This window comes from Sciurus vulgaris, assembly GCF_902686455.1.
Source record: "Sciurus vulgaris genome assembly, chromosome: 7".
Taxonomy (NCBI): domain Eukaryota; kingdom Metazoa; phylum Chordata; class Mammalia; order Rodentia; family Sciuridae; genus Sciurus; species Sciurus vulgaris.
The window spans coordinates 77,000,089-77,024,565 of NC_136467.1; the positions used below are offsets into that span (position 1 = coordinate 77,000,089).

The 24,477-nt window shown below is 36.9% G+C and overlaps 1 long non-coding RNA gene across 2 annotated transcripts; it reads right to left on the reverse strand.

The window, feature by feature from the left end:
- Nucleotides 1-1,014: 1,014 nt before the first annotated feature.
- Nucleotides 1,015-23,863, reverse strand: LOC306665844. 2 transcript variants are annotated; one of them, XR_013765121.1, is made up of 4 exons: nt 23,724-23,863; nt 9,245-9,335; nt 8,507-8,622; nt 1,015-1,129 (listed from the first exon to the last, which is right to left on the reverse strand). It is a non-coding gene; the product is annotated as an uncharacterized lncRNA (long non-coding RNA). The 2 variants fall into 2 exon arrangements; XR_013765122.1 differs by lacking the exon at nt 1,015-1,129 and having other exon boundaries at nt 6,332-8,622.
- Nucleotides 23,864-24,477: the final 614 nt, after the last annotated feature.

Below are 24,477 nucleotides of genomic sequence, written 5' to 3' on the forward strand. Positions count from 1 at the left end.
AGAAGCACTGAATACCCTGACTGTCATATGAACAGAGAGTGGTATGAAGGGAGAGTGGCAGAGAAACCGTTAACAAGAAAAGACTGGTGGATATGCAAACATATTATTCTATCACAACTTGCCCCCTGCTCAGATTTGGTGCCAAGTCTATTTTTCTTTCTCCACATCATGAACATGATTTTTGAAACTGAATAACACTCCTGCCCATTAAAAGTTTGTTTTATTTTATTTTTTATTTTTAGATTAAGAGGAAGACTTTTGTCTCTTACCACTGACATTCAAGAAGTATCTATGTGGACAAAATTGCTACATATTTCATCAGGATAGCTGATGAAGCCTGCTTTTGCTGTGCTATATAAATCTAAATTATGCTCACATCCCTCCAATCATTAGCTTTTAAAAATCATTAAATGTGCAGTTAAATTTATCTTCATATGCAAAGACAACAGTTCATTGATCTAGACATTAAGCTATGTAATTACCCTAATGGGTAATTTTTGTTACCAACTTATTTGTGCAGAGATCCTCTATCATTTGTTGACATGAGAAGCTATATCTTCTTTCTGAATTATATTTGCCTCAGTTGTGTGAAATGGAATTAACTGAGTCTTTGTTACATATATAGGACCACTGGATTATAAGATTTTAGACACAATTTTTAATTTGACTTTGTCCTAGAGATGAAAACAGGAAAGTTTAAATAATCCATTTATTTTTTCAAGCTACATTTGAATGCCTATGTGTATATATATGCAGTACAGTAAGCATAATCACAAGTGCTGGGAGTATAGGGTGAAAAGCAGAGAGGACTGATCTCAGGCTTTAATACTGAAAAATCTCACAGATATTTCATTTTTTATCAGTTATCTCTCAGGGATTAGGTGATTATTCCAAAAAACATTCTGAAACTGAATTAAGAATGTTCTCCTAGCTAACAATTAGGAAGGTACATCTTCTTACCCAGACCTCTCCTGGGTAGAAGAACCAAGGTCTGTTCAGAACTTCAGAGCCTGTGGATGACCTTGTGGACAGGTCTTGTAGAGACTGCTGTAGCTTTCTCCCTGGGAAGCTTATGATGACCTTCTCTTGCTTTTATATTGCCAGAAAGGACATAATACATGCAGCATTCCTTTTCCAAACAGAAAAAATATGATTATTAGCCAGACATTTTGAAGGAAGCAGTTTTTATTAGATAGATATGGGGGGGGGGGGACCTCTTCTAAAAAGCCACAAGAAACTCTTGTGTGTAAGTGTTCTAGTGAAGAATAGCCACCATTTAATAAGTTAATGATCTATAAACCAGACCTCTGTGTACTCTTACAGAAATCATGCGCTCCATTTTATAGCCAGTTGTTAAGCACAGTCATGACTGAAAGTCAAATTATATAAACTTAAAATTAAATAATATTAAAAACAAAAGTAATCCAAATTTTTCACACTCTAATTATTTTACTGAATTTTGCCACTACCTGTGCTGATAAAATTATTTATGTTTATTGTATTTTTATGGTCAAAATATTATATGATGTGCTTCTGCCCATCTCTTCCCAATTTGGTATTTAATGATGTCAGACATGGCAAGAGTATTTATACCATAAACTAGCAAAAGTTACAACTCAGGGCTGTTTTAGTTTTCATATCTGGGTTTTAAACATATACTAAGACACCACTTGATGCTTTCATAGAAGGTATGGTCTTTGCCCTAGACCAGTAAATAATCTAAAGTGCTAGGTTTTGTTTCTTTCTTTCTTCTTCTTCTATAGAGCGGATACCTGGCATCCAGAAACCAAGGGAAAAGTGAGAATGGTCCCCTCGCTGTTGTGCTAATGATCTGCTCAAAATGTTTTGCTTCACTTCCCTGTAACCTTGTCCTTTACTTGATCTATTATTTTAGGACTCAAGGAGAAATGTTTCCATCAGGGGATAGATTGGAATGAAAGTTGGTACTGACACTTCATCGCATTGTGATTTTTAATACTACTGGATATGAGGGACCTCCTAAAAAGTGATAATTGGTTAGAGATGAGGGTCTTGCTCATCAAGCATATATCATTTTTCTGCTTAAGTATCAGAGCAAGGATCATGTAACAGATTTAGGACACCCTCTGATTGCCTCCTAGTTTTGCTGAGCCAAATGGCAAAGTTAACAGAAACTACAGTAAACGTACACAGAGAAACCATCCTGACACTTACCTTTCAATAAGGAAGACTGGGTCACACTACCAAACAGAGGACTTAAACCAGCTGAGGCTCTGGCCAAGAGCAGAGAGGATATGGAATGGAATGTGGGAAAAGGTTACAAACACCATGGAGAGCATTATCAGAGCAACCATGGCAGTGTCCTTTCCATAGGCCTTCATTACCCAAAGGCCAGATGGGCAGTTGGATATCAGCAGGAAACACACAGAGTTATTATGATGAACACTTTGTTTTCTGAATGTTCTCAGTAGAAAATCAAGGTATTTTGAAGCAGGCAACTTTTAAGCCTCATTAACTTTTAGTGATTGATTTTAAGCACTCTTTATCTGTGAAAGTGTGAGAATTATATGAAGAATTATTGTTGGGGCAATGTCAAGAAAAGTATTATTTACTGTATTGTTTATATTTTATGAAGAGAGAGAGAGAATATCTGGAATATGCTAGTAAAAACATAATTGCCCTGTTGTTATTTTCCCCCAGAAATTGTGATGCTGCCAGGGAAATAAATTACTTCAGGAATCTCAATGATGGAGCAGCAGAGGAAATGAATATGGTGATCGCTGATTTTGATGCCTGACTATTCAAATATGGATCAGTCGTATCTGTCACATCAGGACAGTGGATTAATTTCAGAACTAATTATGAATTGTCTTTTAAAAGCTTTTCTCTCCAAGTAATCTTGTTAATGGGCCATACTATTTCACTGCTATGTCAGCTTAACCCAACAATAAATCAGTGATTTCTTTGCAGGACTGGAAATCTATACATTTTAAATTAAAATTTTGGAGTGACTGGGGCTGAGTTGAGGGTGGGGATGATGGAGTGATGTAAATCTCACCCCAGCCCTCCCTGATGTCCTGCAGAAGATGCTGCTCCCACTTCCCCAGGTGCTACTTTCCTCAGTGTCTCTGCAGTGCTGCTGGTGATGCTGTTTGATGTGTTTTCCTCTGTCCTTCCATCTCCTCCCCTGTGTTAAGTAGAACTAGGTTGGGTGAAGCTGCACAGAGTATCTTTTGAGATTAGGGTGCCATGAAGAATAATTCTTAATCCTTGTGGGTTCTTAAAGGTTCTTTTCCCCTTTCTTCAACACGTTTACCCTAAGGATACTTCCTGCATTATGCTTTTCACATTTCTCTAATTTTAACCAGTGAGCCAGACTCTCTGGTATCTTACCATCCCCACTCTACGAGAAGCAGAAACATTACAAATTTTGACCAGTTCCTTTGGTGTTGAACAAAGCTATTCTTTTCAAGATGAACTGACATGGTGAAGATGTTTTCTGCAAGCAGGAAGAGTATTCTACAAGTTAGAAAAAAACAACTCCTATTACCAAAATAAGACATTTCCAGAATATGCAAATATGTCTGTATGTACTTGAAGGCAGAATATTTGTTATTCTTTTAGTAATTATTTTATTTTGGATCATTACACTTCGAAACGATTGATTTACAAGTAAATAGAATGCACTAGAAAGTCCTATATATTACAAAGGAACTCAGGAAAGTTAATAATCCATAAAATTAAATATTGTTTACTATCATAGAGCTTGTCATGAAGAAAGGTGATCAGTTGTTCAACATCTCTACTGATAATAAATTAAGTGAGAGTTATGGTAAGTTTAAGCAAGCTATTCTTAAATTACATATCAGAGATAAGTTTTCAACAATGAGGGTTATCATCCTCCTTATGACCTGTGGTATCTTTCAAAAGGTTTGTAGAGTTATCATCTTCTTCCAAGATTGATTGATTAATACATATTCTGTCTTTGTCTACACATACACATAAAAATTGAGGTAGCTTTTGAGAAAACATAATAAATCAAGGAATAAAAAGTATAATCTCAGAATTAGGCAGAGAAAATTTAATGATTTCTCCCACACACACCAAGAATTCTTTTACTGAGTTGCAGTTTTGTGTAAAGCAAGCTTTTTATACTCATTGTCACATAATACATCACATTTTATGTTATAAAAACCCCAGTTAACTTGTGTTAGTTGGGTTGTCTTAGGCCGCAGGATATGTATTGTCCCTCCACCACCAGCTGATTATAAGTTCCTCACAGTAGGGTCCCCAACCTGTCAATCAAGTTACAACTGCAACTGGACCTGGTTAAATGTACTTCTATGGAAAGTGATGGAAGACTACCCAGGCTGACAAAATTAATGAAAAGCTGGAGAAGTAGACCTGGTTAGTGAGCCAGATGAGTGCAGCCAGAAATGACAATGGTGGCCAGCAACAGTCTCATCTGGCTTTGCCACTGCCTTTGTAATGAATTTGATGTCCCTTTCCTCTCTTGCTGAGGATTTAGAGTCTGGGAGGGGTCATCTCACTATTGAGTTTACATCATGCTCTCACCCCAAACTTTCTCTTTATCCTGAAGTAAGGGACATTACTATTTGGCTAAGGTTGAAAAGGCTTGCAGTCATTCATGGCACATCCCTCCCTATCCCCTCTTACCTGATACATCAACAGATCCTGTGAGCTCTGTTTTCAAGAGCTATCCTGAATTCAGTCACTTCTCAGTAGTCAGGACAGTTGAGGTTCTATCCTTGTGCTTATTTTTGAATCCATTCATAGCATGATTCCTGTCACTTTGGCCAAGTGGATCATGAACTTATTTTAAAAGCACAGGTAAATGGGGAATGCTGCTAAATGACTTATTCATGGTGGGTTAGCTCCTCCGCAGTAGGAATCTCTAGGTCAGAATTCCTTGGTACACATGTATTCTGCTCTGGGACAACCCTCGGAGATCTGTTTTCACTGATAAAACATTTCAGTGAAAAAATCCTATCATATTAAAAATCTTCTGTTTTCATGTATCACCCCCTCTCAATATAATCTCTGCGCCATTAGCTCTTAAATTTAAATCTAGTCTGGGTTCTTCTTGTGGCTTCTAGATTGAAAACTGACCCACCTACTTTCTTTCCATGGATGTTTCACAATGATCTCAAACTTAACATGTTTGAAATTAATACCAATATTCTCCTTGAGATCTGTGCAACCCCAGTCTTTCCCTTTTAGCAATACCAGCACCATCCCACTAATAGATGAGACAGGAAATGAATTGAAATACAATATACATTGTGCGTTCAAATTTTTCATATCTTTTTTCAAAATCTGAACCAATGAACTTTTTTGAAAATATGATTAATTTGAGAAGAAATGATGGTCAGGTAAACTCATGCATCCAATTTTACTTCATCCAAAACCCCACTAACACTGCATGCTGTATAGGGATTTTTCTTTTAAACACGAATTTACAAGATTAGGAATAACAATGAAGAAAAGTAAGTGAAAAATTCCAAGAAGCTGGTAGTAACTGGCCTAAGAGCAACAAATCTTAAGCTGCAAGTGGAGACTGCTGTGAACCAACTTATTTTTCCAAACAGAATTTCATTAGTGTGTAGACCTATGAACACCAGGTATCTCTAGACCTGAGAGAGACAGGGATTGGGAATCTGTAATGGAAGCCTTTACATCCCTAGATCTCCTGTGGCAGGCCCTTTGCTTTCCAAAGTACATTCAGGACCTTGCCCACAAATTTCTCTGGACAATAATCCAGCAACTATGCTTAACTTATTGTCTTGTAGAAGCTGCCATCTAATTGTGATGATATTACCCATTTCTTAAACAGTTACGTCTGTGATTTCTACTATCTTCATTTTTTTCCCCAAAACTAACCAACTTAAGGATGCACATATATGTATTAAGAATAAAGAAGGAAAGAAAGGGAGTGACTAACTTAAAAGTCAGAAAAGTGATTACCTCTAGAATAGGAGTGTTGTACAAAGAGAGGGAAACATGAGGCTTTTAAGAGAATGTTATTTCTTAGCTTAGGTCAATAATGAGTAGAAGGACTTCATTTTTTATATTTTAAAATTATAAATATATATTTCATATGCGTATCAGTCAAGGTTTGACCTGAGAAGCAAAAACAGCAGGAGTTACATACGAATTTACAAGGAATTAGCTAAAGCAGTAGTAGGGCTGTGGGGCAAGTCAGGAAAATCATGAGCAATTGGGAGGCCCAGGGTTGCAAGATAAAGCTTATTGTCCATAGGAGTCAGTCAGGAAGAAAGCTCCAAGAGTAAGGGAGAGAAGTTGCAAGTCCAGCTGCTATTTGTGGCCTCTGAGTTCATGGAAAGATTTTAAGTCTTGTTCTAAAGAATTTCCAACTGATTAAGTGAGTCCCTCCACGATAATCTTCTTTTGATTGACTTAAAATGACCTGATTCAGGGATCTAATCACAACTACAGAATCGTTTCACAGCAAAGCCTAGATTAGTGTTTAACTGAATGATGGAAAGAGGAGTTTATACACTATAAAACAGTTCCTCCCTTCTGTCCTGCAGCTCTCTTGAGAGAATATACATCACTGCTCACCCTATCTGGAAGGGCACTAGAAGCATAGTTCTAGAGACTGATTCATCCTAGAGAAGTTGGCACATCAAAATGCTGTTACAATATGCTGTCCTACAAGAGAGATATATTTCACAATTTTGAAAAATTAAAATTAAATCATTTCTATTCTGATAGCAAAATAAAATCCCTAGGTAGCCTTCTGCAAAGAAGTCACTAGAAATATCAAGAGAGGCTGTTTTTTTATTGCTAGCATGTTTCTTGGAGTACTTCAAAACAACAATGGAAGCATAATTTTAGAAAAGTGTTATCTTTTCATATTTGAATAAGTCATACCAAAATGACAAATGAGATTGAATAGGTGGGCCCAAATTATTTTTACCCTAAAAATATACCATTAAACATCCAAATGAGAAACTACCTTGTTGTACATGTTTGAAAGGAGGATCCGTAACACTGTGGCATAGTTATTTTACTAAAATGATTTGGAAAACATAAGCTGTCTTTCACCATACAATATTGTCATCCTAAAACACAGCTTGGCTTTTAGGAACCCTTCAAAAGATGTCATCATTTTTATTGTGTTATTATTTTGATTGGGAGGTTAAGCATGCCATAAGACCTGACAAAATTATATTTGTTAGCTGAATAGAGACAATCCACAAATTAATAGTAACCAATTTACACCCAAGAACCCAAGACTGCTGTCTTCAAAGAAGTACTAAATGATTATATGCAAGCAAACATTATCTACATGGCATCTAACAAAGCAGATTTAAAACAAATGGGTGGATTTTTAAAGAAAGCAGATGCTAGCTCAGGATAAGGAAAACTTCATTGGCAGAACCAACAGGCCATTCATGGGCATTTCCCAAAGTTCATGGTTCTCTATCCTTTGATGTGTCCAAGCCTAGGATGGCAGGTTTGGCCGGAGTGTTGTTATGATTCAAATCTTGACCTGGATGCCCATTATAATGTATGTACTCTTTACTGTCACCTCTTTTTTCCTCTTTATTCCTGGGACAATCACCTACCACTACCACTTACTCTATTAAGTAAATAGGTTGTTCTAAATGAACAGCAATTCCAGGGATCTGCCCAGGGAACTTTGTGACCCAAATTTTCTCCACCATCCCTTTTCTTCCTGCATAAATTGATTCTGCCTATGCTGGACCCTCCCATTTTCTTCAGTTTTCCAATTCATAAGTCATTAAATTGTTTTCTTAGACCTATAAACCCTGTATCCTCTTTAACTTTTCTCCTTGTTTTTTTCTACTTATGTTGAAGAAAATCTCTCTCCCTTTCCTCATGCATGTCTGTGAGTGAACCAAAATCTTTAATCACAACTGGTAAGTGTACTCCTAGTGTAACACTAAAATCAAGGAAATGAATGTCATGAGTTTGGAAGTGAACTTAGACACAATAAGGAATTCAGGCTACTATTCTAAAAGTTAAAAAGTAATGAATCAGCAATCATATTATTGAAATTGTGGTTTTGTAAAAAAGTCTAATACATACTTTCATTCAAAGAGTGTTTATTGAGTGCTCACTATGTGTTGGTCACTAGGTGCTAGAGAACAACTCACTGTTTTTCAAAGGGTGGTATGTACCTTCCTCAGAATAAAAATACCCTACAGTTTTGACCCAGGACGGAGCAGAAACCTGGGTTTTGCTTTGTTTTTCTGTTTATGACTAATGAAAAAATTTCAGACAAACTATTCCCCCTCAATTAAACAGTTAAGGGATGATTAGATGCAAACATTTGAGTATCTTATAAAGTTATTCATGGACAATCTACGAATATGATTTGGAATTTGGAATTTTTCTACTTTTTTTTAGCTAACTGTATTTACCATTAAGGACTTTTTCTAGTTTATTTTCTAAGACAGAAGATCTTTCAACAAAATCAAAATGAAAACTAGGATGTGGTCCACATTGAAGTGGTCACCTGTCCTGCTGTTTGGGGAGGCAGCATGAGGCAAGCAGACAGAATTCAAGGAATTCAAATCCATGCTTCTATATTCACATACTACATGGCCTTGTATCTCCAAATAAGATTGTCACCTAAAAAGATGGGACAATAATAATGAAGGATTAGATATGTATATATGATAGAATAGAAATTACTAATGTTTAGAATGCACAATCTGCCCATCTGCTCTGCCCTCTAAAGATTAAAAAAAATAGAAATATGAACTGAAGAGTCATGGAAGAAAGCAATCAGACTCAAATGGAGGAAAATAAGTCCCAGGATGTTGCACATGAGGGGAGAGCTGTAATCAGCAGGGGTGATGGGGAGGCAGGATAAGGGATGGGACTATACAGGGTAGTGTGTAAATCAACCACACACAGGAAAGACACAAGTGGATGAGAGATGTCTTTCTTGAGATAAAAAATTGAGAATTAATAATTATTATCTGGAAATTTCCATATTAATGAAAAGACTCCCAATTGCTTATGAATTTGAAGTCCTTTCTGCAGAGGGCAGAGAGTTAGTGGTGGACATGGGGACCAGTCCAATCTGGTATCTTTTTTTTGATAGAGTACTTGATCCATGTACCTGATTATGCTTTGAGGCCAGCAGTGCTCAGGCACAGCAACCAACTATCTAGTCACTTTCTCCCTAAACTTGGAAACACACTCAGACATGGACTACAAAGGACTTTGAGTAATGGTTAGGACATACCTCAGAGACTTTGCAGGAATAGCCAGTTTCACAAGTAAAGGTGGCAATCACTTAGAGTTGTTCAGGGACTCAGATCATCTGAGGGGAGAAACTGGAAGACATGTGCTAATTTAAAATTGTGCAGCAGTGATTGTTGAGCCTCTGACTTTATGTCCTAAGGAAAATCTCTTACTGTATGAAACTTACCTGGACCCTAAAGGAGACTTTCAGGCTTGCAAGTGTATGTAAGCCAGGATGATGACAAGAGTGACAAAGAAGTAAGAATTAATAGATAAGAATAGATGGCATGACTGCTTTGAGTCATCATCTAAATATTCTTTGCCCTTTTCATCAAAGATGGAGAGAAAAGGAAATAAAGTTGGAGCCGGAAATATGCAAGACATCCAAACACATTTGGGCCTGCCATGCTAGGCAGAGTTGAGCTACACTGCTACACCCTTTCAAGTCTGACTACCAGGCACAGTCTCACTGGAGCTCCCCATCCAGGTTGGGGGACCTTGGAGACCAGGGCCTTATTGAATTTCCAATATTCCAGAGTGGGAACTAGCACCACTAGAATCATTTAGCCACTTCTCACAATAAATCTCAGATCTTACTGCCCTGTGAGTGGCATGAGTCTCATGAAGCAGTTGGAGCTAGGTCTACCTTGGTCTTAGCTGATTTGGAAGGGGCTTCTGGTGCTAAGTTGCCCAGGGTACACCTTTCATCCTTCATTTGGAATATAGAATCATATTCTTTGGAAAATTTTCTAGTCTGTTATTTCAGTGTTTTTTGTTTTGTTTTATGTTTTAGAAGAAACTACGCTAAACTCATTAGGCTTCATCTGGTGACTCTGCCAGAGTCACCTGAGAAGACTTCCCACACTCCGAGTGTTAAATATCTGACAACCTTAGCAGCAGGGACTCTTTTTTTAGGAATCACTTATCTTCCAAGTCCCAATCAGTCAAGCACAGATGCTCAATACTATATAAATGATAAAATATTTCTAGTAAGGAAAAGGGGAGTCTGGGAAGAATTATTAGAGGCAGTGTCTGAACCCACCCTCAAAATATAAAGCACTAGCGAATATGTATCTCCAGTACGCACTGGGTCTAGTAACCAGCTCTGTGGAGCGATGGATAATGCATTAGACTTTTAGCCAAGCCTGGAGTGGTCATTCAAGTACACACTAGGGCTCAGACACTTCTTTCTCAATTTTTCAGTTTCTGATATTGTGTATCTAGATAAAGACACACAAACACACACACACACACACAGCTAGGGACTGCCAAAAATCTGTTATCTGCATTAATGTATTGGGAGGAATTCAAAGAGAGAAACATGAGGTGCTTGCCAACATATTTAAAAAGAATATATACTGTTCTGCATTTCTACTGTCTAGAAACTTAAATTTGTGACTGAGATTCATATAACAGAAATGGATCAGATCTCATGCTAAATTATTCATCTTGCCTACCATGCTGAATAGAAGAAATGAATATATTCGTGAGTTTGAACACACCATGTGCCAGAATCTTGTCTAAGTGCCTTACATATGTTTACTCAAGATTTAATTTATGTCTTCAGAGAACAATAAATAACTCTATCATCTGACATTCACAGAACAGTTTACTGCACCTTTGGATAGAGTTAATTATGTTTTATATAATACTTTCCCTCAGTAGAAGCAATAAGTAGAAAAGAAACAGAGAACTATCTATTATCTGAATAAAAATGACCATTAATATTTTGATGAAATGTTGTGTTTTTTTTTTTTTTTCCTCTTAACAAGGTAAGCCTATTGTGGCATTATTCACTTATCCTAGACCACATACTGGCTGTGGTTCAGTTGTGATAAGAGGTTACCTTGAGCATACCAATGGGAGGTTCTCCTTTCAGAGGATCGTGATAAATCACCTCAAATCAGAACATCATTAAGGATTACCCAGTAGGAATCAAGAACTTGAAGAAATTATCAACAAACAGGTGTGTGCTGTTTTTCCAACACATTGATTCAATGTGTTATAATAATATCCATAATTAACAGTAAAGTCTTTTTCAAAGGCTTCATGGAAAGGGTTAAACTTGATATTGTTTACTTCTCCTAACACAAAATTGAAGCAGCTGTGGGAAATCTTAATACCATTAATTTTCTTAAAGTATATAATTTCTACTAATTGTTAGATTGCTATATTTGTAGATTATAACATCAGGATGTCAATGGATCTTAGGCAAAATTTCAGTGCAAATTGCAATAAAAAGATTTTTGAATATGTAAATAAAATGCATATATATATAATTTACTTTTACAAAGAAGGGATCATATTAGATGTTATATTTTAACCACAAATCTATTAGGACTGTCATCTCCTATCATATTATCATATATGATAATTTTATGTTTATCATTAATATTTTACAAATCTTTTATTGTTGGGCATTTATTATTTCCCTTTTTTTTCTCTGCAGTTGTAAGCAGTGCTGCGATGAAGTTCTTGACATAAATGACTAACACTATAGTTTTTTAGAATAAATTTTAACAAATATAATTAGCAACTCAGGATATAGTCAAGAATTTAGTCAAATTGTCCTCCATAAGAACACTAACTACAGCCTGGTGCAGTGATGCATGCCTGTAATCCCAGAAACTTGGGAGCCTGAGGCAGAAGGACAGCAAGTTGGAGGTCAGCCACATCAACTTAGCAAGGCCATAAGCAGTGGAATCATGTCTCAAATGAAAAATAAAAGGACTGGAGATATAGCGCAGCACCCCTGGCTTTAATCCCAAGTACATACTACTACTACTACTACTACTGGTGGTAACAATGATAATAATAATATTTTCTTCATAATATAGCCATACATACATAGCTGTGTTTATAGCAGCACAGTTTACAATAGCCAAACTATGGAACCAGCCTAGGGGGTCCGTCAATGGATGAATGAAGAAAGAAAATGTGGTGTATATACACATAAAGAAGTTTTATTCAGTCATAGGGAAGAACAAAATTATGTCATTTTGCAGAAAAAGGGAGCTTTAGAACATTATGTTAAGTAAAATAAGTCAAATTCAAATAGTCAAGGGTCAGATGTTTTCTCTTAAATGTGAAAGCTGGAGAAGAAAAAGAAGAGAAAGGTAGGGATAAATGTCATGAAAATAAAAGTACAGTGGAATGGGATCAGGGAGAGGGAAGAGGTGAGGGTAAGGGGAAATACTGGGGGATGATATTAGCCAAAATATATCATTATATTGTATGCATGTACAAATATATAACAATGAATCCCATCACCATGTACAATTATGAAGCACCAGTAAAAATATGGAAAAAAATTGACTTAACTCCAAAAAACAAGTTAAGTAGTCAAATATAGTAAGACATTTCACAGAAGTATATACAAAAATGTTCAATAAAGGTAAAAAAGACATTAATAATCTCATTAATAGTCCCAAAAATGCAAAATAAAACAACTGCAAGAAATATTTGTGTACTTTAGATTTAAATTTTAAGGTAAATACTTAGGGAGATTAAAAATTTTATAGATAAACATTTTGGAAGTTTGATGATTTACTATTGTTGAAGAGGTAAACATTTTCAATCACTTACCATGAAAATGTAAGTTCACCCACCTTGGAGGGCATTTAGACATATATCCTAAATGGAAAATAAGTGTATCCTGGAGCATGGTGGTTCCATTTCTGAGAGTTTAGCTTGGAGCAATATTTCTGCAAGATCTAGGGAGCAGCCTGGGTCACACACCTACCTCTACTGCGATGTAGGCAGCAAATGAGGGCTGAGAACCCCACCAGGGCCATATGGAGCAGGTGACTAGCACTTCTCCAATAGAAAGGAAACTCGGCAGTCCATGATCATTGTCTACTGTAAAAGTCAGATAAATCGGTCTTTTGACTTCTAAAACCAATTAAAAATGTCCCAATTTGTGTAAATTAACCTAAAATCTCATTTGTAACAAAAGCAGTAATTTGTTAATATTGAGTTGACATATCTGCTGTCATAGAGCCAGGAAATAAAGCCAGGAGCCCTCATACAATTCTGTAGTAGAAATACATCTTTAGCTAACTGCACTTTTAGCTCCCCTTTCCTCCTGTTGGCACTCTTTTTTTCCCAAGGAAAGCATCCATCAGATATATCCTGAGTCATATTCTTCCTGTATCAATAAACATCTGTTAAGGAAGGAATTAGTTGAAGCTACTGTGTTAGCACATCAGTTCTCAACTTGACTGCATATTCGAAACAGATGAGGAGCTATTAAGAACACTGACAACCGGGTCCTACCCAGACCAGTTCAAACCAACCCTCTGATGGTTGGTCTGAGCATTTGTGTTTTTTAACAGCTGCCCAGTGACCCTGTATAGTGACATGTAGCCATGTCTCAATCTCTACTTGGGGAACAGTTTCTGTTTAAAAGGGAGCTATCTTAATCCTAAGGAATGCATCATAGATGCTGGTGTGGAGTAAACGTTTCTCTGGTGTCTCTACCTTGTCTTCAGGTCTAGGGAGCATTCCTCACTGGGATGGTTTTCCCTGATCTCTAGGGTGGTCACTTCCCTAATCTATTGGCCTTGTTATCTTATCATATGGTAATACATCATCTTCGTGGTCCCCAAGTGCTAGGAATTATAAGTTTATCACAGATTGAGGCAGAAAACTAACACAACCACAACAAATACACCCATCAGGTGTATGACACTTAAGAAATTTTGAAATGTTGTAAGATTCTGTCTTAATATTTGGGATATGGTAATTTAAAAAATTACTAGTAGGTGGTTGAGTTGTGAGTGGAGCTCACGTGATTGACAAATTAGTTTAATAATTCATGCTTGGAAAATAAAATTTAAGACAAATATAAACAGTTTGAGTGTGTGTTCCTAATGAATGGCTGAGAGTGCCAACCAGATGACCTTCAGGTGTCCCACATATGCTGAGCATAGTAAGAAGTTGTGTAGAAAGGAATTAAAGTGTTATGACCCAAATGGTAACAGTGCTTTCCTTCTAAGTTTGGCTGAACTAAGAATGTAAATATAAGATAAATATAAGATTACCCAAAACTTTCTAGAGAAGCAACTAAGAGAGGCTTCAACCTAAAGGCAATGTTCTTGTCCTGAAACAGACAATTCAGCAAATAGCCTTTGTTACCCTCAGCTGTCCTGGGAGGTGAGAGTCACCAACTCAGAATAGAATCTACTGCTTCCAATGAAGCAGCTTCTGAGAGGTATCACACTTGACTAGCGGGAACACAGACACCTCAGGATTGCCCTTAGTTGGAAAGTAAGTTTGAGTAGTTCTCTTAACTTATGACATCTTTTTGGTTCCCCTTTAATGAACCAGGAGGTAGGAAAAGGATTTGGGGAACGTATGAAGTAAAATTGTGACCTGAAGTCAGAATGTGCTGTCTCTGGCAGGGGAAGAAAGGAAATCTTAATAATCCTTTGAGAGTGACATAGCCTAAGATCCTTATGGAACATTTTAGTAGGCCAATTAATTAACACCTTCCGAAATTATAGTAGGCCAATCAGATGTATGAGGAAGGAGGCAAATCCTCTAGATGCTAGAAGAGGGATCTCCCAGCAGAGGTCAAAAGGAAGTAGCCATCATGAGGCAGCAAAGGGAAGAGAGGACCAGGGACAAGAGGGTGGGTAAGAGCTGGGGATGCGTATTCACAGCAACACCAGGACTCAGCCCCACAATTAGGACCATTAAACATTCTTTTAGAAACAAGCAAACAAAAAGAGTAGGGGGAGCATCTTCCAGAATATTTTCCATACTCAGGAGTCCTCCAATTTATTGACAATTTTTTCTTCCTTGAGAAAAAAATGAGGGGTTGCTTGGCAAAAGCCTAGCTACACACAGCCCGGGTTATTGAGATGACTGCATCCAATAAGAATTGGAAAATGAACTGAAAACCCAGGTCTTAGAAGAAAAACAAAAAACAAAATTATAATTTATTTCCATTTACACTTCTGTGTATGTGACTAAATTGATACACTCAGTCATATTTCTCATTCTATGGTACTAGACTAACCCATTAAATCCCAAATTTTCAATTCTATGAATATTATATTAAAAATATTTTAGTTGTAATTGGACACAATACCTTTATTTTATTTATTTTTATGTGGTGCTGAGGATCAAATCCAGTGCCTTGCACATGCTAGGGGAGAGCTCTACTGCTGAGCCACAACCCCAGCCCAATTCTGTGAATATTTCAAAGAAGTTGACACAGGTGCATTAAAATAGGTTAAAAATCATAATCTCTAGCTTATAAATTATTATATTAATTAACACCAATCATTATAACTTATAATTATATTTTTCTAATTACTATATAGTTATTTGGATATCATATACTATATTTACGTTTTCATGCATGTTACACCTCTGGGATAATGAGACAAAATGGGTTAATGGATTTTACTTTACAAGGTAAGTGATGGTCCTCCTTTTTTTTGTCCCTGTTTTTGAAAAACAAAAAACAAAAACTGGTGCTAGGGATTGAACCAGGGTTGCTTTAACGCGGAACTACATCCCCAGCACCCTTTATTCTGTATTTGGAGACAGGGTCATGCTAAATTGCTAACGCTAACCTTGAATTTGTGATCCTCCTGACAGTCCCCTGGCTTGCTAGGATTACAGGCATGCACCATCACACCTGACTGACAGTACTTTTTAATTTGCTGAGAGTTTTTGCCTTTATTTTGTCTGCAAATTACTGTGAAAATTTATCATGGGTATCACAGTTTTTCAGGGTGGTACTGGGAAGATAGCTCTCTCTACAGTGTGAATGGAGGTTTACGATTGGTTATGATGTGATAGCTTGGGAAGAAGTACAGAACTGATATTTGAACTGTGCCTATGTAATGGCTTTAATTCCTAACTGATATTTTGTTCCTAATAAAAGGATGTATATTGTAGGTATATATAGACCCTGAAGATGTACCTATAATGATTAAAATGGACCTGGAAAACCTAGTGTTACATGTAATTCTTAATTCTCTTGACCTCTTGTAACCAAGGACATATATGGAAGAAACTCCATAAGGGTGCATTTCTGACCTTATTTTGCATCTTTACACATGCATCACCAAAGGAATCCTTGATAGGAGTCTTTCTTAATTATAAGACATGGAAGGGAATGGTATCTGGTACATCATGTACTGCAAACTTCTGTCTGAAACATGACTCTTGAAAGAGGATCTGAAGACTGCTCTTGGTCTGAATTAAGAGAACACAAAAACATAAAGCACCTAAGCAACAGTTCTGCCTATGTGAAAGAGTAGAGAAAGTACAATTTGGGCAATGAGAGAAGACAGCATGGGAAGCTCAGAGAGTAGAATTTTATATCTGTGAGCCCAAAAGAGCTAAAGCAAGATTTTGACAAACCCCAAAGCCAGTATTCCCCCCTACTGTATTATTTACAGTTTTTCATGTCTGTTATATGGTGATTTGGCTTGTGATGCTCTGTGCCATGAATTCCAGGTTTTACCCCTTAAGGCTTATGCTACTGGGTGGGTGATCAGTTCTGCCAGATGTTACCGAGGGACTATGCCAGTACCATTCATTTATTCACTTACTTAATATTTACATGCTCAATAATTTTAAGCTATCATCCTACGATCAGATGCACAATCTACATACTTTCAACACAATATTTATCTAATGTTGATGTTTTTACCCATTTGGAAATCATTTCATTGATTCATAAACTCTGAGCAGACTGGCAGGATGGAATATAGGAATTCTTGAGTGAACTCCCATGCAAAAGGCATCTCCTTATTCAGTTGTTCATCAGATGTCACCTTCTTGTGGATGGCTTCTTCATCTAACATAGTCAACTACTCTTTATTCTCTTATTCTGTTTAGTTTAGTGTATATAGTTTAGTGTATTCTGTCACCACACTAAATTATATGCTATATTAATTTGCTAAATGTTAACCAAAATGTAATGTTAATAAGGGAAAGTGGTATTTCTTGTCTTCACCTGTGTGTCCATTGCCAGGAGGAGTGGCTGGCATGTGGGAAGCATTCATTTACTTTCTGTTGAATGAATTATTATAGAATGAGCAAACATTCCTGTAGTATACAAAAGCAAATCAAGCTCTTAATATGAAGTGAGAAGTTTAGAAGTGTTAGTGTTATAACAGAGTTAGGAACTAGAGATGAAATTGATAATAGAACAGAAACAATGTTTCTGCTCCTGGAGAGATAATAAAGAGATAAAGGCCTTGTGATTGGATTTGTTGGAGATGTGAATGAAAAACTGAAAGCTTGGATTTTAACATGCCACCCAATTTGCAATGCCTGGTATGGATTTACTTTGGGCAGAGTTAATTCTCAATCACTCCAGGCATTGGAATGACAATGCCCCCAGGCAAACCAGAAGTTCTTCTTATTAAGCCTAACATAATAGTTTAATAAAAGATCATTCAACACTTTTTCTTTTACACCTGCTTTAGGGAGGTCACAATTCTTTGGTTCATGGGAACAATGTAATTACCAGTTTTTACTATCATAGGTAGAACATAGAGAGTCAAGTGAATATTTGCTTCACCACTTACAAATTTCTATATTTTAATTTCTTCACCTATAAAATAGGAATAGTAATAAAGTCATTAGAATGAGTAAATGATTAAAGTGCCTGATACACAGTACTCAGGGTATATGGTCTGAGACAGCATGAGTTTGAGTCCTAATTCAACTTTCTCTTATTTCTCTTTCTATCCCCCAGTTTCAATGAGAGCCAGTAATAACATTTACTTCATAGGCCTATTTGATGATAGAATGAGTTAGTACGTGAAGTGCTTTAGAAACCATCTGACCCTTAGTAAGGGCTCAATAAATGTGAACAATTATTATCACTACTACAATTTGTTGAGTATTTGCTTATGGAAAGTATTGTGCCTGTCACACCATGAGACAACCAAGTAGATTACATTTCCTTTGTATGTTTGAATTACTATAGCAGGAATTGCCACCAACTTATCTACTGGAAATTAGCTCTGAAAATATTGCCCATTAATTTTTTGTGTCTTCCCAAGGATATCTAGAAAGATTTAATATGTGTCTATAACCAGCTGAGTATGAAGTATTTACATTGCTGTCTTCCTTGGGCTCTGATGTACATTTCAGTATCCTCAGGCATTTGGGATATGTCTCTGCCCATCACCAGAATACCAATGGCCCAGCCAAATCCATTATCTCTAGAGGCTCCAAAATCCGCTCAACTTGGAACATAGCATACCATACAGAGTTGGGGAAAATGGCCTCTTCTCCTACTTTGGCCCATACTTGGTTACATAGGCCTTAGAGTCATAAAACTTTTGTTGTGAAGTCATTCTCATTTCTGCTTAAAACTCCACATTCCACAAGGCTTTAAGTCAACACAAATGACCAGCTGGGTCACATACCATTCAATCTCCTGTATTGTCCAAGTTCCTTCTCTCAGCTGCCCAAGCCAAACCAAACTCCTCTCCAAATTGCAAAATATAAGTTCTAAGATTCTGCAATAAATGCAGTCTGTGAAGGATATGTTTGTTTTCACTCCAGCACTGTGGGCCTCTCTCTCAGGCATGCCAGCCTGTCATGCACTTAATTTAATGTAAACTTGGTAAAGTCCTGTAGCAGATATTGTAGTTCGTTTACTCAGTAGCTCTTCTGGGGGACTGGGCTTGTAGCTCAGTGGCAGAGTGCTTGCCTAGAACTTGTGAATCACTGGGTTCAATCCTTAGCAGCACCACACGAAAAATTAAAAAATAAAAGTAAATGAAATAAAAGTTAGAAAAAATTGCCCTTCTGGCTTAGAAGTAGATTTATTCAAGTACTTGCTAGCAAGGAAATACAATTTCTCTTCAGTAGTCTTAAGTTCATATTCAGGATAGGCCTCTGTTATAAGAAACAAATTAATGAGAGAAAAATGAGCAAGGCTTTAATATATTTTGAGTTGGATTTTGTTAACTCGTGAAATATAAGGGTCTAGTTTGATTCTTCTACATGTGGATTATCCGAATTTCCCAGCACCATTTATTGAAAAGATTGTTCTTCCTCCAATGCATGTTCTTAATACCTTTGTCAAAATTGGTTGATTGTAGATTTATGGGTTTACTTCTAAGGTCTCTATTCTGTTCCTTAGGTTTATGTGTTTGTCAATACCATGCTGAATTAACACATTTCCTGCCCACTCTACTCTCTTTTGCATCTGTGCTGATTTCACAGAACATTTTGAAAACAGCTGGAAAATGCTGTATGTTATGTGGGAACCCTAATCTTGTTGAGGGCAGATTTCAAATGTCCTCCAAGTTACCTTCTCAGACACTGCTTAGTATGGGATGTCCACTAAGCCATATCAAACTACAGAACAGGACAGAGGAGATTCTTTTCAGGGTGTAAAATGTTCTTTGTTGATTTGGACCTTCCAATAACAGTCAGCTATCTTCACAGGAACATTCAATTCCTCTCTCCTTAACTGACCATTTATGGAAGTCAGTCTCTTGGCCTTGCATTCCCTGTTTGCTAGGGATATTGAATATTTTTTTCACATATTTTTGGTCATTTATTTCTTCTTTTGGGAGATATCTGTTTAATCCATTTGTCCATTTATTGATTGAGCTAGTGTGTGTGTGTGTGTGTGTGTATGTTTTGGTTTTGGGATTCTTTATATATTTTGGGTATTAATCCCCTGTCAGAAGAGTAGCTAGGAGAGATTTTTTTCCCCATACTACGGGCTCTTTCTTCATGATCTTGTTTCCATTGCTGTGAAGATGCTTTTAAATTTGATGCCACTTTCTGATTCTGGGTTTTATTTTTTGAAGCCTTTTGAGTCTTGTTAAGGATATCAGTACCTGTGCCAATATGTTGGAGTGTTGAGCCTGTTTTCTCCTAGCAGTTGCAAAATTTCTGGTCTAACACCTAGGTCTATGATCCACTTAGAGTTGACTTTGAGCATGGTGAGAAATATGGACCTAGTTTTCTTCTTTTGCATATGGATATCCAGTTTTCCCAACAATATTTGTTTAAAAAGTTTATTTTTTTCTCCAACATATATATATATATATATATATATTTTTTTTTTTGCACCTTTGGTGAATATCAGATGACTGTATCTATGTGGGTTAATCTTTGTGCCTTCTATTGCATTCCCTAGTCTTCATGTTGTTGATTGCAACACCATGCTGTTTTTATTACTTACAGCTCTGTAGTATAATTTGAGATCAGGTATTGTGATGCCTCCAACATGGTTGCTTCGTATTTGGCTATTCTAGGTTTTTTTTTTTTCTTTTTTATCATTCCTTTGAATTTTAGGAGTCTTTTCTAATCCAAATAAGAATGTCATTGGTATTTTGATAGGGATTGCATTGAATCTGTAGAACATTTTGGTACTGTGGTTATTTTGACAATATTAATTCTGCCTATCCACAAATATGAAAGGTCTTTCCATCTTCTGAGGTTAAAAGACCCTTCTTTTTAGTGTGAACCTTTTCCTGAGAAATATATTGTACATACCACACACACATATAAACACATGTGTGCACATATACACTTGTTCTATGAATTCAAATTTTGTGTCTCCCCAAAATTCATGTTGAAGCTACAATGTGAAGATATCTGGAGATGATTCCTTTGGGAGATAGTCATGGGAGTTGAGTTCTCTTGAATGGAATTAATTGCCTTATTAAGAAAGATATGAGATTGCCTCTCTGCCATGTGAAGATAAAGCAAGAAGGCAGTTGTCTACAAACCAGGAAGAGCGCCCCTATCAGGAAACATGTTGGCCAACACCTTGATCTTGGGATTCCTAGTCTCCAGAACTGAGAATTAAATTTCTATTAAGTTACTCAATCTGTGAGGCTTTGGTTATGCCAGCTGAGCAGACAGACAGACACACACACACACACACACACACACACACATGCACACACAGATAAATAAAATACCACTAGCTAACTTTAAAAAACAAACAATAACCAGTACCTTTCAAGCCCTATGTGTGTGTTCACCATTAATCTCCTCCTGCCTCTACCACCTACTGCCAGTTCAGAGTCAATCGAAATCCTACGTTTTAGTCATAATCTAGCTTTTCTGCAATTTTACCACATATGCATGTATCCCAACACAATATGTTGTTTGATTTTTCCTGATTTTGCAGTTTATATAATGAATCACACATTATGCTTCCATGACTTGCTTTTTCACTTAACATTTGCAGATTTAACCATACTAATATGTATAGCTATAGTACATTTTTTCATTGCTGTTTAGTATTTCATTTGTGAACATAACATAATTTGTTTATCCCAAACTGTTGGTGGACATTTTGTGCTTTCGTAAACAGTGCTAGTTGGAATCTTGTGTGTGGTTCCTGGTATGCACACACAAGAATTTCTCTAGGGAATATCTGAAAGAGTCATTCAGGCTGTTTTCATATATTCTGCTTCTGTTTCTAGTCAAGGCTCTTGTTAGAATCGCACTTCACTGCCCACTTAATTTGGGTATGGCCTTGTTGGACTAATGAAATGTGGGCTGAAGTGATGTGTGGCATTTCTGGGATCAGCTTTGAGAGGTTTTGCTCTTTTCTCTCTTCTATAGTACCTGGAAGTATTTCACACAGCAGATTTTCCATCAGCAGAGATACCCATGTAAAGATGATAGTGATAGAAAGGGTCACAGGTCAACTTATAAATCTTTGTTGTTTGAAGCAATTTTGGGTTTGTTCCCCAAAGCATTGTGTAGCTTACCCCAACTAATACAGAAATTAGTATTAGGAGTGAATTTTCTTGGAAAGCCTCTATTTAATTTCAATAAATACCAAGCCATCTTCTAAAGAGGTTGAGTCAATTTTTACAGTACATCAACAGAGGATGAGAGTTCCTGTTATTCCGCAGCTTTATCAGTACTTGGTATTCTCATACTATAAATTGTTCTGATGAAACCTTAAAAAATGGTTTCTATTGTTTTAATTTTTATTTTCCTGAAGACCAGTGATATATTTTAAAAGTTTATTTGGAATTCAGGGTTTTTTTTTTTTTTTTCCTGTGAAATGTCTGTTTATAACTTATGCCTATATTTCTAATGAGTTACAATATATATTTCTGTTATGTTTTTCTTATTGATCCACGTAAGTTCTTCAAATCCACTCCTGTCTTATCTCCTTTTCCTATCTTATTTTTTCATGTATTTTTTATTATTTCCATATCGACTATTCGTTTACTTATTGATTCATTTACTTATTGATTTATTGTCTTTCTCTCTCAAGCTATGATGGAGGCTTCAAAAGTTCAGAGACTGATTTTTTTCTTACTGAATCCTCAGTGCCTAGAAAATTGTCCAGCATATCAGAAAGACAGTTGATGAATGAATGAAAAAAAAAAAATCACAAGATGGCTAGAGCATCTAGCCACTGGCTTTTTGACTGTTATCATTTTTACAGTGGGGCCAGCTTTTGACCTGACACCTGGGTACACTTGAACTTGATGTGTTACTGGCCCAATGAGGCTCAGTCTGCAGGATGAGCTTTCCACTTCCACAGGCAATTGTCCTCCACAAGTGATAGTTGTTATTTTTTTCCTCTTAAAAAAATCTGAAACCCTCAGGGCTCAGTGGTACACACCTGTAATACTAGAAGCTCAGGAGACTGAGGCAGGAGGCGTTCAGTTTCAGCAATTTAACGAGGCCCTGAGCAACTCAGTGAGACCCTATCTCTAAATAAAATACACAAAGTGCTGGGGATGTAGCTTGGTGGTTAAGCACCCCTGAGTTCAATCCCTGATACAAAAAAAGAAAAAAACAAATCTGAAACCTAACCACCAAGGTGATAGAATTAGAAGTGGGGTTTTGGGAGGTGATTATTTGGGGGTTGGATTAGTGCCTTTACATAGAGGCTTGGAGCAGCTCCCCAAGTCATTCCACCATGTAAGAGCACAGACTAAAGCATCATCTAGGAAGTCCTTACCAAACACTAACTCTGCTAACACCTTCTTCTTGGACTTCTCAATCTCCAGAATGAATCACTATGATTTATAAATTACTAAGGAGTTTTGTGATAGCAGACAAATGCACTAAGACAAAGATGGACAAGTTTTTAGAAATTTTTTTCCTCTTTACTTCCTGTCCCAGAGATCAGTAATTAAACCCACAGATGGCAAGTTTCCCCTTTAGTCTCTGTCCTGTGAACTCATTTATCATAGTAACAACCCACATTTGGTAAAATGTTTTCCTAAAGGAATTTGTTTTAAGTCCAGAGTGCTAGGAAATTTGTCCAGCTCTCTAGTATAGCCTGCAGGTGCAGGCTTTCTTTCACAGAGCTCTTATTCTGGTAGTTATGGCTGAGCACATGGTTGTAAACCAAAGAGGTGTAACCATAAAAGATCCAACATGGCACAACCTCTATCACACTGGGGTCTAGGATGGGATCTGGACTGGTAAGAGCACTGAAATGCCTCCAAACAATTTCTCCCCACTCTCCCACCCCAGCCTTCAATGGTTCCTACCTTAAATGAGTGGAGGCCTCTGTGAATGTCTCTCCTCTCTTCTTCTGCTCCCAGCCTTACTAACTTGTCATACTTGGTGGAGGTCCATGGGAAAGAGTTGGTAGGAAGATACAGATTGCTTTTTGTTACTGCAATTTCTAATCTACCACTCTGGCTGATATACTGGCATTAAGTTTGGTAAAATTTTGACTGGAAGCTGGGTGTGGCCTGTAATCCCAAGAACTCCGGAGGCTGAGGAAGCAGAATCAGAAGTTGGAAGTCAGTTTGGTTGAGTTAGCAAGACCCTATCTCAAACCTGTCTCGAAACAATTAAAAGAGCTGGGGATGTAGCTTAGTGGTAAAGCACCTCTGGGTTTGATCTTCCGGGCGTACACACACACACACACACACACACACACACACACACACAGATTTGGAAGTTTCTCCACCACTCAATTTATGAGATATTTCTTCTATACTACTACTGATACTGTGCTAAGAAGGATTATAGCCATGGGTCTCTTTTCCCTGAGGAAGGTATAATGTGAGAAAAAAACAAATATTTTTCCCTATATTCTCAATAGTCTTAATGTTTCATTTTTGACATCAAATTGTATGTAGTTTCTCCCACACAAACCATTTTCTGACACTGGTTGGATGTCCTCAATTTAACTTAATTCTCCATACTATCTACCTCAAGACAGCATAGACCCCACATTAAAGAATCAATCCCACAAGACGGAGACCAATTGCAAGTAGTAGATTCCACAACTTC